This window comes from Rhincodon typus, chromosome 14 (genome assembly GCF_021869965.1).
Source record: "Rhincodon typus isolate 14 chromosome 14, sRhiTyp1.1, whole genome shotgun sequence".
Lineage (NCBI taxonomy): Eukaryota > Metazoa > Chordata > Chondrichthyes > Orectolobiformes > Rhincodontidae > Rhincodon > Rhincodon typus.
This window is the reverse complement of record NC_063345.1, coordinates 246,996-257,677: the sequence shown is the minus strand read 5'-3', so window position 1 is coordinate 257,677 and position 10,682 is coordinate 246,996. Positions and strand designations below refer to the sequence as shown.

Sequence of the window (10,682 nt, the reverse complement as noted above, 5' to 3'; positions counted from 1 at the left end):
GATTGGCTGACTGGCAGAAGGGGTCTTTTTCATGATGGTAGCGGATGACTAGTGGAGTTCCACAGGGTCAGTGTTGGGCCCACAATGATTCACATCTTACATTAATGATCTGGACAAAAGAACTAAGGGCATTTTTGCTAAGTTTTCAGATGACACAAAGAAAGGTGGAAGGACCGATAGTGTTGAGGAAGTGGGAAGGCTGCAGAAAGACTTGGACAGGCTAGGCAAAAGGGCAAAGACGTGGCAGAAGAAATATAATGTGGCAAAGAGCATATTGGGAGGAAGAATAGAGGCATAGACTATTTTATAAATGGGGAAAGGCTTCATAAATCTGAAACACAAAGGGGCTTGTGAGTCCTAGTTCAGGATTCTCTTTGGGTTAAATTGCAGATTAAGTTAGCAGTTAGGAAGGTAAATGCAATGTTAGCATTCAATTTAAGAGGGCTCGGACACAAGAGCAGAGATATACTGCTGAGGCTGTATAAGGTTCGGGTCAAACTGCATTTGGAATATAGTGAGCAGTTTCGGGCCCTGTATCTAAGGAAGGATGCTGTTGGAGGGCGTCCAGAGAAGGTGTACAAGAATGATCTTGGGAGTAGAGGAGTTGACATATGAGGAGCTTTTGGGGACTCTGGGTCTGTACTCGATGGAGTTTAGAAGGTTGAGGGGAGATCTGATTGAAACTTACATGATAATGAGAGGCCTGGATAGAGTGGATATAGAGATGATGTTTCCAGTAGTAGGAGAAACTAGGCACAACCTCCGGGGTGACCCTTTAAAACTGAGTTGAGGAATTTCTTCAGTCAGAGGGTGGTGAATCTGTGAGACTCATCGCCACAGAAGGCTGTGGAGACAAAGTGATTGAGCGCATTTAAGGCAGAGATAAATAGGTTCTTGATTAATGAGGGGATCAATTGTTGTAGGGAGAAGGCAGGTTTTCATTTTACAGAATGTGCTCACTGTAAAAGTTTACAGCTTTGAGTTTAGTTTCATTTTAATGGTGCGAATGGTAACGTTTAATGGTAACGAATGGGGTTGAGAAACTTGTCAGCCATGATCGAATGGTACAGCAGACCCAAAGGCTGAATGGCCTATTTCTTATAGTCTTATAGCCCCTTCCTACATGTAATGAGATTTTCTTCTTAAAGTCTCATCAATGCTGTTGTAAGCTGTAGGATATTATCAAGGAGATAGTAGGAACTGCCGATGCTGGAATCTGAGATAACAAGGTGTAGAGCTGGATGAACACAGCAGGCCAGGCAGCATCAGAGGAGCAGGAAAGCTGACGTTTTGGGTCTGGACCCTTCTTCAGAAATGGATATTATCAAGGATCTTTAAATAGTATTGTTTTATTCTAATATTTTATCTAACATTACATTCTGTTCAATGTTCCTGGCAGGCTTTTGAATATTATTTCAAAACATTTATTAAAGATTCTCCACTTACTAGCAAAATGTAAGGAATAGCCTTCTGCGCTGTGTTAGATGCTACAGCATAAATGTCACATTAGCAGCAAAGTAAACAATGCTTGCTTTTTAATAATTCTGGAAACTTTATTTACATTGTTTCTGCAGGTGATTACACCAAGAAGGAGAGATTTAACACCAGCACATGAATCATGCCATTTCCTTTTGTTAAATCTCATAAAACTCCTGTTGAGATTGTGAGAAATCTAAAGGAAAACATGGCCATATTAGAAAAATGTGATCCTTCAGAATATCTAAAAGCAGGAAAGGTAAGCAAGGATGAAGGAAATGTAAACTTCTCCAGTAATTTCTTTGCCATGAAGGAAGTCCCTGTAATTGTATAGTTTATTCACTCTCTTCATCCACTCTTCTGTTTCAAATGTTTTGTCAATTTGTATTTTTTTTTAGATGGAAAAAAACTCTCCTTGGTGTGTAATAGATGAGACTCCACATTTTTGTGTGGATTTTCTTAATGGTACTGCATGCAAACTCAGCTGTAACTATCAAACTCACTCCATATCACTTTCTCCAGCAAGTGACAGAGGGAAGGCACTTTTAATTCATCATGTTTGTACTCACACTGAGGTACTTGAATCACGGAAACCATACAGCATGGAATCAGGCCATTTGGCCCATTGAGTCCACACCAACCCTCTGAAGAACATCCCACCCAAATCCAACCCCTACCCTATCCCTGCATTTCCCATGCCTAATCCACCTAAGCTATGCATCCCTGGACACAATTGGCAATTTAGCATGGCCAATCCACCTAAGCTGCACATCTTTGGACTGCGGGAGGAAACTGGAGCACCTGGAGGAAACCAGAGGACCTGGAGGAAACCCGCACAGACACGTGGAGAATGTGCAAACTCCATAGAGACAGTTGCCCAAGGTAGAAATCGAACCCAAGTTCCTGGTGCTGTGAGGCAGCAGTATTAACCACTGAGCCACTGTGTCATCCGAGGAGTGTTGCATCTGACTAACAAATCACTGAGTCATGCAATTGTCTGGATTATTTATTTCCCATTTAATTTCACCCACTTCCTCTGGCTCCACACACAAATTCCTTCTTTGTCCTTGAGTGGACTTACCCTTTCCCTAGTGACCCACTTGCTCCTTGTATACGTATAAAATGCCTTGGATTTTTCTTAATCCTGTTTGCCAAAGACTTTCATGGTCCCTTTTAGCCCTCCTAACTCCTTGTTTCCTGCCAGCTTTGTGTTCTTTAAGTTCTGTCTATCTTCGGTTTCCTAAACCTCCTTTGTGTGCCTCTTTTTTCTTTTTGACTAAGCTCTCAATTTTTCTGAGTTCTGCGGAAGGGTCATTTGAACCGAAACGTTAACTCTGTTTTTCCCATCACAGGTGCTGCCAGACCTGCTGAGCTTTTCCAGCAACTTTGGTTTTGTTCTCAATTTTTCTTGTTATCCAAGATTCCTGAATCTTACCATCCTTATCCTTCATTTTCACAGGAAGATGTTGGTCTTTAATTCCAATCAACTGGCTTTTAAAAGATTCCCACGTGCCAGATGTGGATTTACCCTCAAACAGCCACCCCCAGTCTACATTCCCCTATTCCTGCCTATTACTGTGGTAGTTAGCCTTCCCCAAATTAAATACTTTCGCCGAAGGACTACCCTTGTTCTTATCCATAAATAACTTAAAACTTTCAGAATTATGGTCACTGTTCATGAAATGTCCCTTAAACTTCGATCAACTGGCCAGGCTCATTCCCCAAAACCACATCTAATGTGGCCCCTTCCCTAGTTGGACAGGCCTAACAACTTCGCCCACATCCAAGCCCCTGGCACTGTGGGAATCCCAGTCAATACAGCAAAAGTTAAAAATCAGCTATCACAAAAACCTTGTCATTTTTCCATTTTTCCATAACCTGTTCACATACCTGTTCCTCTGTCTCCCACTGGACTGTTGGGAGGCCTGTAGCACAACCCCTTCAAAGTGATTGCACCCTTTCTACTCCTGAGGTCTAAACATATGACCTCGCTGGATGAGCCCTCCAAGGTGCCCTCCCTCAGTAGAGCTGTGATATTCTTCCTTAGCAAGAACGTAACTCCCCCAACCTCATTTACATCCCTCTCTATCTTGTCTGAAACATTTAAATTTCAGACCGCCAATCCTGCCTTGTTCAGTAACGTATCCCCACCTGTTCTTCCTTACTGGCTCTAGTCTCTGACTCCTCCTTGGTCATTTTACTTGCTGACCTATTGCCCTGGTTCACACCCCACCTGCTCATACTAGTTTAAACCCTCCTGAGTGGCACTAGCAAACCTCCCTGCCAGGATATTGGTCCCCTTCCAATTTAGGTGCAACATATCCTTCTTGTACAGATTCCACCTATCCTGCAAGACAAGACGATCCCGAGATTACAACCCTACAGGTCCTGCTTTTCAACCTCCTGCCTAACTCCCTGAACTCCTTTTTCAGGACCTTGTCTTTCTTCCTGCCGATGTCGTCAATACCAATATGGACCACAACCTCTGGCTGCTCACGCTTCCCTTTTGGATATCCTGTGCCCGCTCAGAGACATCCTTGACCCTGCCACCAGGGAGGCAACACACCATCCTGGAGTCTCACTTGTGACCACAGAAATGCCTATCTGTATCCCTGACTACAAAGTTCCCTATCACTGTTGCTCACCTACACCTCCACCCTCCCTGCTGTACAACAGTGCTGATTGTCGTGCCACTGATCTGGCTGCAGCTGCTTTCCCCTGAGAGGCCATTCTCCTCCAACCTTATCCAAAATGGTATTCCTGTTTGAAGGGGGAATGACCACAGCGGGCTCCTGCACAGCCTGCCCTCGCTTACTTGTCATTACCCAATTTCTGTCTGTCTGTGTAGGCTTTACTGGTGGCGTGAGAAGCTCATTAAATGTGCTACCCATGACATTCTCAGCCCCGTGGATGCTCCATAGTGAGTCCATCCGCAGCTCCAGGTGTTCCATGTGGAAAATCAGGAGCTGTAGCTAAACTCATTTCCTGCATATCACATGGAGACTGGATGTGTCGCTGATTTCCCACAGGAGGAACATTCCACAGGGCCAAGTTCTCCTGCCATTGTGAACCTTATTAATTACAAACAGACACTCCTAGCCTAACCTAACATACTACAACTACAAAAAGTAAGTTTTTTTAAATTTCAGAAATATATTTTATTCATAAAAACATCTTTGCATACATAGTCCCTAAAGCAGTTCGGTTCTGTACAGTAGATTATGGGGAAACAAAAAAAAAACATTGAAGTTTGACTCTATCCAGCAAACAAACCAAAGGAATTTCTTACTTGCTCAAGACTATATTTTACACACATTTGAGGCACCGGGAGGGTTTGATAACTGAATGGACCATTTAACTTTGGCAGAAAGACCTTAGATGGTGGTCGTTCCCCACTGCGTCTTGATAGCAGTTGCCCCAAGTTTAAGTGCGCTCCTCAGCATGTAGCTCTGGACCCTGGAATGTCAATTCCAAAAATTAAATACTTTATCTCTCTCCAGGCCCTGCTCACTCTGTCTGCAAACCTAAGCATCCTCTGTTTTGTGAATGGATGTGTGAGTATTGAGTTGGCATTAAAGGCATAAGTGACCATTGGGAGTGTGTCGGTGATCATGGGTTAGCAGAAGTTGGAGTGGATGGGACATTAAGGGTCAGGGCTAGAAAGCCTAATATTTCACAAAATGATTGAAACAGTTCCAGAAAATCATGGGCCACTTGACATCCCTGTAGCAACCTCCCATCTGCATTTGAGAGTGGGGGTAACTTTAGCCCCCACTTGTAACCCTAGGAAAAGAAATGAGGCCATTTGGAATATGTTTTACCAAAGTGGGTGGACCAGGCTGGGAAATTTCTCAATGTGGTCCACCTGCCTCCAATAAGAAAATCCAGCCCAATACTCCAACTTCAGAGTTTCACTGTGATGGCCTTGTTGATGTTTTTTGTGCCTCTGTATATAGAGATTCAGATCCCCTGTGCCTCACTTACTACAGTCTTGACCTACACTGCTGTTACATATGAACATACAAACATGGAAGAAGCGTACGCCACTCAGCCCTTTGACTCTGTTCTGCCATTCAATATGATCGTGGCTAATCTGATTTTAGTCTCAATGCGACATTCCTGCATATCCCCAATCATCTTCCATTCCCTTGGGAATCAAGAATCTATCTACCTCTGCCTTAAACATAGTTAAAGAATCTGCTTCCGTTGCCTTTTCAGAAAGGGAGCTCCAAAGACTCACAACTATTTGTGTGAAAATATCTTTTCCTCATCCCTGTAAAGGTGCCGCTCAGGAGGCTGCTAAATAAAATAAGGAGCCATGGTGTTAGGGGCAATGTTTTTTATGGTTTCACTAACCATAAAACTTTATTACTTTATTGTGCGTTCTGTCAGCTCCACAGTCAGTCCTAGACCGTTTCTCCTTTCTCCCCTGCCAAGTCACCTGACCCACTCTCTTAGAGGGGCAACACCACAAATTACATACATAACAGGTACTGGCATGGAGAGAGAATTGGCTGACTGGCAGAAGGCAGAGAATGGGGATAAAGTGGTCTTTTTCAGGATGGTAGCTGGTGACTAGTGGAGATCCACAGGAGTCAGTGTTGGAACTATTCACATTATGCATTAACAATCTGGATGAAGGAACTCAGGGCATTGTTGCTAAGTTTACAGATGACACAAAGGTAGGTGGAGGGACAGGTTGTGTTGAGGAAGCAGGGATGCTGTAGAAGGACTTGGACAGGCTAGGAGAGTGGGCAAAGAAGTGGCAGTTGGAATACAAAGTGGGAAAGTGTGGGGTTGTACATTTTGTTAGAAAGAATAGAGGCATAGACTATTTTCTAAACGGGAAATGCTTTGGAAATGTGAAGGGCAAAGCAACTTGGGAGTCCTGGTTCTGGGTACTCTCAAGGTTAACATACAGATTCAGTTGGCAGTTAGGAAGGCAAATGCAATGTTGACATTCATTGCATGAGGGCTAGAATACAAGAGCAGAGATATACCGCTGAGGCTGTATAAAGCTCTAGTCAGACCACATTTGGAATATTGTGAGAACTATTGGGCCTCGTATCTAAGGAAGGATGTTCTGACATCGGGGGGGTCCAGGGGAAGTTTACAAGAATGATCTCTTGCGTGAAGGACTTGTCAAATGAGGAGCAGTTGAGGACTCTGGGTCTGCCCTTGATGGAGTTTAGAAGGATGAGGGTGCATCTGATTGGAACTTACACAATACTGAGAGGCCTGGATAGAGTGGATGTGCAGAAGATACTTCCACTAGTAGGAGAGACTAGGGCCAAGCCTCAGAGTGAAGGGATGAGCCTTTGGAGCTGAGATGAGGACAAATTTCTTCAGCAAGAGGGATGTGTCTCTGTGGAACTCATTTGAACAGAGGGCTATGTAGGCCAAGTCATTGAGTGGCTTTAAGACAGAGACAGATAGGTTCTTGATTAGTAACAAGATCAAGGGTTATGGGAAAAAGATAGGAGAATTGGGTTGAGAAACATATCAGCCATGATTGAATGGTGGAGCAGACTTGATGGATTGAATAGCCTACTTCTGCTCCTATATCTTATTGTCTTAGGATGGAAGGATTGATAACCAGAGCATACAGATTTATTGGAAAAGGCAAAAGAAGCAATGACAATATGAAGAGAAGACTTTGTGCAGTGTGTGGTTGGGATTTAGAATGCACTGCCTGACAGTGTGTTGGAGGCAGGTACAACCAAAGCTTTCTAAAGGGCAATCTTTCTTTACCTGAAAGGAAAGAAATTTCAGCCAATGGGAAATGATGGTGAAGTAGCACGAGATGAACTGCTTCCTTGGAGGGGACAGTACAGGCAGCATTGTGCCATACCCTGCCAGCAGTTTGTAAGTGTGCTAATCTAATTGATTCTACTAGATCATCCCGTTACCATCCTGCTTGGCCCTGAGCCAGATGCTACAACTAAAACCCTTAAGTGGAAAATTATTGACAAGTGCTGTTTCCTGCTCAGTCTCAATTTGGAGATAGTTCCTGAGTGGGGATGGGAATTCAGCAGGTCACCCAGCTCAGACTTTGGGCAGGAAAGAGATCAACTCTTCAAGGACCCCCTTTCCACATTGGGTACCCAGTGTGTGTTGCTCATATATGCTCTCTCTCCCCCTTATCTATCAGTCAAAACTCCCAGGTTTCTGTCCTCCTACCTGGCCCTTACCACCTCTCCAGCATAGGAACCTGACAGTTTGCCTGCCCTGCATTCTGGGACTGCCTGTCGGCTCAGTGCTATCTGCTGCTACCAGTGGTGCTCCTGGGACAACAGAGTTGCCAGTCAATCACAATAGCTGGTGGATCATTGAATGAGGGGCAGAGTTCAATCTCCAGCCAATTCATCCTCCCTGAGAATTGAATGGCCTTGGAACTGCTGGATTGATGATGATGTGTTCTTTGCCGACATGTTAGGAAATGGTGCCATCCGATAGATGCTTTCCAGGATTCTCTGACTTTGCCAAAAGTAGAGAGAGATATATATGGTGACATTCAATGACGGAGAACGTAAATCGTGTGGATGAGAGCAGAAAGCTGCAAAGGGAACAAAAACTGAAAGAACTATGGATGCTGTAAATCAGGATCAAAAACAGAAGTTGCTGGAAAAGATCAGCAGATCTGGCAGCATCTGTGAAAAAAAAATCAGAGTTAATGTTTCGGGTCCGGTGACCATGTTCTGAGGAGGGGAGTCTGGACCCGAAACATTAACTCTGATTTCTTTTTCATAGATGCTGCCAGATCTGCTGAGCTTTTCCAGCAACTTCTGTTTTTGAAGCTGCAAAGGGAGTTTGATAGATTAAGTGACTTGACAAAAGTCTGAAATATGGAATTCATTGTGTAAAAGTGCAAGGCCATCCACTTTGGACCCAAGAAACACATCGTGAGATGCTAAGAACTGAATAGGTCATGAGAGATTGAGGGGTCTAAGTACTGAAATCACTCAAATAGTGAATAGGTGCAAAATATTATTAAAGAAGCTATTACATTTTTCATTCACATGGTAGTGGAAATCTGGACTTTATCCTCACCAAAAAGAAGCTGTTGATGCTTGAAGAGAACCTGAAAATCTAAACACTGACATGGATTCCTGTTTTTTATTGGGCAAGGGAGTTAAAGGTTCTGGAACCAAGATACATGAATGGAGTTTAGAAATAGATCAGCAGTGATCGAACTGAATATTAGAACAGGTTTCAGGACTAAATGGTCTCCTTAGCTTTCTGTGTTTTGTGCAGATATTTCAATTGGGGTCCAACTTTTACAGCAATAAGAAAGGCAAATGGAATGTTGGCCCTTACTTCAAAGGGAATGGAGTATAAAAGTAAGGAAGTCTTGCTAAAGCTGCTCAAGAAACTTTTCAGACCACAGACAGAATATTTTGAACAGTTTTGTTCCCCTAATCTAGAGAAACATATACTGGTATCAGAGATACTCCAGAGAATGTTCACTGGGAATTGTCTTATGAGGATGGGTTGAGTATTTTGGATTTGCACTTATTGGAGTTTAAGAGAATGAGGGTAACCTTACAGTGACATATAAATTTCTTGGGGTCTTGCCAGGGTAGGTGTAGAAAGGTTGCTTCTACTCATAAGGGAGTCTAAGGCCATGTAAGGGGTTGCCCATTGTTATGTACCAGACCAAAATCCCTCAAAATATATAAAGAAGATAGCTTAGACCCCAAAGTTTCTTATTTTCAAAGGCAAGTGCCGGGCATTATGTTCTGGACGCAATTTCATTGGTCAAACTATCAGGTTTGAAGGAAAACACACTTTATTCTTTCACTACAGTTAAAATACAAACCAAAGAAAGAAGAATTGGAATAACTGAAGTCTATTGGCAAACTTAAGCAGAATAATAGATTATTTAACTAGTAAACAGTAACTGTTACAATATAGTAACATCCCATAAACACACTCTTGGCAAAGGTGAATTCAGTAAAATAGATTGTCTCACATGCAATATTTCTCCAGTCCAGCAGGAAAAAAAACATCAAGAGAAAACTCTTTGAGAGAGAGAGAGAGAGAAGGAGAAAGAGAGAGAGAGAGAAATTGAGCATTTTGCTGTAACAGGGAGAGATGTATAGCAGCTTCCAAGCCCCAACAGCTACTGAAAGTTAAACTAAAATCCTGGTTCTGTGGGAGCTTGACCCCACCCATTCAGGCTGCTTCTATTGTTCCAACTTTAAAAAAACCTCAAAGTCTCATAAGCTGTTTACTTTATTGGCATGGAATAGACCGCTCAGTACCTCTGCTTCAACCTCTCTTCATAAAAAAATCCTGAACAAAATACACCTCTTACAACCATATTATCATCTCACCTTTTAAGACAGAGATAAGGAGGATTTTTTCTCTAACAGGGCATTAAATCTGTGGAGCTCTTTATTGCTGTTGGGTTTGGGTTGTTAAGTATATTCAAGACTGAGCGAGACAGATTTTGAATCAGTGAAGGAATCAAGGGTTTCAGGGAAAAGACTGGAAAGTGAAGTTGAGAATTGATGAATCAGCATCTCATTGAATGGTGGAGTCAATTTGATGGGTGGAATGGCCTGCTTCTGTATCTTTGTTGTATGATCTCATGGTCAATCTTCTAGGAGCAGCTTTCTGTTGATTGATTTCCATTCCAGCCCTCTGTATTCTCATATCGAGCTTCTGCAATGTGAACATTTGCATAAGTTTAGACTGTGTCCCTGTTAAGTCCCGTTAGTTATTGCTTGACATCTTTTCAGTGATATTGCCCATACATGTCTTCATGGAGACTTTTTCAACTGTCATAATTTTGTTTAGGTTACTGAGGAAGTGTCAAAAAGCTTGATATTAATGAAGGAAATACTTTATGGCACAAGTGGGAAGGATGCACAGACAGAGGTTGTGGCATAATTAGCCCAGGAGCTTTATAACTCTGATCTACTCAGCACTCTGATAGCTGGCCTCCATAAGAGCAACTTTGAGGTATATTAAAACAGAATTAAGTAATTCATTTTATGCCATATCATTAATGAAATCATGGTTTATTTTATAACTGTATGTTGCTCTCTTCATTTATTAGATTTCAATGTATAAATAAAACACTAACATTTTGGTCTGGGGACATTACAAATTCTAGCCATGACATTTTCAGGATTCTAGTCTGGAAGGTACACAAGTCCCTGGGGGAGGCAGTGGAATGGGGGGGGTGTGGAATGGAGGGG

The 10,682-nt window shown here is 42.6% G+C and overlaps 1 pseudogene; it reads left to right on the top strand.

The window, feature by feature from the left end:
• Positions 1-1,618: 1,618 nt before the first annotated feature.
• The window catches only part of LOC109915446, a 9,969-nt pseudogene continuing 905 nt past the window's right edge, over positions 1,619-10,682 (top strand).